Source organism: Spermophilus citellus (genome assembly GCF_964194105.1).
Source record: "Spermophilus citellus genome assembly, chromosome: 1".
Lineage (NCBI taxonomy): Eukaryota > Metazoa > Chordata > Mammalia > Rodentia > Sciuridae > Spermophilus > Spermophilus citellus.
Window position 1 is genome coordinate 71,439,252 of NC_138182.1, and position 3,749 is coordinate 71,443,000.

Genomic DNA, 3,749 nt, shown 5'->3' on the forward strand with positions numbered 1-3,749 from the left:
GTGGCAGAGGCCACCTGCTTGGGGGGGGACGAGGCCCCTGAGCAGAGCCCAATACGTCACAGGAGGCTAAGGCTAGTCTTTGGCTGAAATGTAACTGGGGAAGTTCTGTAGGTGGAGGGGACCCATGACCATCTTAGGGGGAAGGGGAAAATTCTCCTGTCTTTAGAGTCCAATTCCCCATCACCTGGGACCCTCTCTTTCCCTTCATTGGGCTGCAAACCAAAGCAAACTGAAGGGAGGCCCAGGCCAGGCCCTCTAAGAACCCATGGGGCGGCTGCAGCAGGCACCTGCCCAGGAGGCCTGGAGTACCAACCCCGCCTGCTGGGTTGGGGAGGGAAGGGACTTTTGCATGGGCGGGGTCCAAACTTGCCACTGACTGTGGGAGGCTGGTGTCTTCCCCTCTGTTCCCTCAGAGCCCAGTGTAGGTCTAGGCCAGGAAGGCCACAGCAGCCAGTGTCCCAGCTGTCCCAGATGCTCCTTCTACTGGTAGTTCTAAGGCTGGAGCAAGACTGGAACTGGGGACCCCTACTCAGAACCCTGTCCTTCCTGGTAGGAGCAACCAAAAAGTACCAGGAAGCTCAGAAAAAGAGAAACCAGGTGGCTGGAGCTGACCCAGAGACTTCTCCTACTAGGGCACAAAGACATGGCCCTTTCCCTACCCAGGGACATGGCGGGCAGGGCTGACCCAGTGGAGGGAGGGGCAGGTATATAAAGGGGAGCAGACACTAGTCGAGCTTCCTCTTCATGTAAACAAAGCAGCAGTGACCCTTCCTGGCCTGGCCACCACAGTCTGGAAGCACACGATGGTCTTAGAAGTCTTGGGACCCACTCTTCCATCTGGATTCAGGTGCTGAGGCCAGGATGGAGGCTGCAGGCGGAGGCCGGTGAGGCTGGAGGTCCAAACTGGTACAGGGTGGGGCCTGTGCTGTCCAGGGCACAGGGCAGGACAGGTGGGCATCCACAGGTCCTGCAGCTCAGGAAATCACGCAATTGCCGGACTTGGAAGGACTGGGACTTGTTTTACCTGAGATGTTGGTGCTGGAGTCCTCAGTGGGCCTCTTCCCCTTCAGAAACTCCACGTCGGGGCAGGCCTCGGGGGAGAGCGAGCCGGCCCTGTTGCTGGGTGCTGCAGGCCTCTTGGCCCGGCGGCTGAACAACCTGCTGCCCATGAAACGCTTGCCCTCCGTGGCTGGTATGGGGCCCCCGTTGGCAGCATCTCCCTTGCCATTTTGGGTGACTGCCTCTCGGGATTTGAGCCTCGGGTGGCTCAGATCTGTCAAGGGGAAGGGATCCACGGGGGCCACACCTGCTCTATAGTAACCAGGTCATTCAGGAAGCTCTCCAGGCGCCGGGCTGCCTCGCCACCTCCGCTGCCCTCCTCGTGCCCCTCCGGGTTGCCATCAGCCTCCCGCTGTTGCCGGGCAGCTCAGCGCATCATCTCCCCCGGTGGGTGGCGGCTACCTGCCACCAAGGCATACTTGGGGTTGATAAGCTTGCGAGCCACAGTGGAGGAGCGGTCGAGGCCAAGTCTGCCAGCGCCTCCTGCCAGGCCCAGCTGCTGGAACAAGTTCACTTCCTCGGAGATGGCGTATAGCTCCCGGAACTCCACGTCGAAGGGTTCTGTGTACTGCCTTGTAGGATCCAGTGGCTACTTTGTCACCATCTACCATCAGGAACCTTGATGACAGGGTTCCTTTAATCTTCCCCATGGGCATGTAGAAGCCAACGCCTGTCACAGAGCGGACACGGATGTTCCGAATACGGAAGTCAGCCAGCTGAGGCTCCCGCACATCTCCAGGAAATACTTCACTCCAGCCTCGTCCAGGATGATATACACTGGGACCCGGCGCTTGGAGGCAGCATCCACAATGTCTTGGAAAATATCCCCATCGGTGAAGAGGTCCATGACCAGCAATGACCTTCTGGGCCTGTTGGATCATCTGCCTGACCACCTGCTTGAGGTGGGGCGCCTTCTCCTCCTTGGGGGGATGGGTGAAGAGAGTGACGCGGCTCCTGCCGCGGTAGAAGCCAGCGTCGGTCCAGCCCAGGTCCAGAGGGGGCACCTCGGTGTCGGAGCGGTCCGGCCGGTAGGCCAGGGACTCGCATGGTTCAGCCGGGACCTTCGCTGGGACATTGGCCTTGCTCTTGCTCTTGCCGCGGACGGCGGGGGCTGCGGCGGCCGCGTCCTCGTAGGGGCTCCAAGCGGTGCACAGGGCCTGGCGCTCCTGGCTGGAGAGGAAGTCCCGCAGCCGCTCCTTCTTGAGCCACTCGCGGTAGGCCTGCTCGCCGCGGCCCAGCAGCGCCTCCAGCGCGGCCCGCCGCCGCTCGCAGTAGTAGAAGGCGGCCTGAGCCTCGGTCACCTTCGGGTTCACGTGCGCCTCGTCCAGGCAGCTCAGCTGGGAATCGGCCATGGCGCCTGGCCCCGGCCGGCCCCTGCCCGGGCGCGGAGGTCCCACAGCCTCACCTGGAGCCTCCGAGGGGCCAATAGACCAAATTTAAAGCAAAGTTATTCTTGCTTTTTTTTCAAGAAACATAAAACCAACGGAAATGTATGATTCAAAAGAATTAGTATGTTTCACATTGTTCAGTATTTAGATTTGTAGCACCTAAGTAAATTGAATATAGCCAATACTTAATATCAGTATTAACGTGATCTTAACTTTTCAAATGGGCAGTTTACAAACTCTTATCTCCAGAAGTGCTTTTGTTTGAAAAGCCTGAGGAAATTCTTCACTTCAAATTGAGTTCTATTAGTTCCGTTTTAAATCTCCAGTCAGGGAAACATGAAGTTTTTAAGAAAGGAGGACCTCAGAAATAGTAAAATATGTCAAATATATAATAGGTATTCAGGATATGAGTGGTGAGTAAATGAAATGAAAGAACAGATAAAGTATACTTGGGGAGTTCAGTGTGTGGTGTTTTTTTGCTTGTTTGTTTGTCGTTCTCTACTGGGAATTGAATCCAGGGGCACTTAAACACTGAGCAACAGCCACAGTCTTTTTTATTTTTCATTTTGAGACAGTGTCTCCCTAAGTTGCTAAGGGCCTCTCTAAATTGCTGAGACTGGCTTTGAACTTGAGATCCTTCTACCTCAGCCTCACATATTTCTGGGATTACAGATTTACACAAAGGCACCTGGTGGGGAGTTCAGCATTTTTAAACAAAAGTTTTGTAAATTAAAGCAATACTTTCAACAATATTTATATTTGCTTTCTTTTACTTTCTTAAGAATGTAACTAAAAACGATAAACCTACAATTGCATTTATGAAATAAATCTGTATGGAATAAAACAGACATGTATAGGAAATGTATAGGCACTAATATCTACAAGCACAGATGAAAAGATTACCTTTTCTTCTGAAGAGGCTAAAAGTTGGCTAAAGATAACAATCTACAGAAACAAGATTCATCTCCCTGCTCCTCCCAAAGATTATTTTATTAACAAGTAGTTCTCATTAAAACTTTTACACATATGCATTTTAGAAATAACAGGTAAGGAAAAGGAAAAGTAGAAGCCAATGTGGAATTTTTCCAAAACTACCCACATGGAAGTTGAAAAAAAGCAGAACACAGAAAATGTCAAAATACTGCATTACTACAGAGCATATTAACTGCTGTCAATGAAACTAAGATAGAAACAAACAGAAAGATAAGGAGGAATTGCCAAATATTGGAGATAAAATAAACATTAAACAAAAGAGGAAAAGAAATCTTTACTCATAATTTGAATGCTGAAAATAATAGCTCA

At 52.0% G+C, this 3,749-nt stretch overlaps 1 pseudogene across 1 annotated transcript; it reads right to left on the reverse strand.

Moving 5' to 3' along the window:
- Positions 1 to 871: 871 nt before the first annotated feature.
- Positions 872 to 2,411, reverse strand: LOC308645655 (protein FAM83F-like; annotated as a pseudogene). Its single transcript has one exon. The product of its transcript is annotated as a protein FAM83F-like (transcript).
- Positions 2,412 to 3,749: the final 1,338 nt, after the last annotated feature.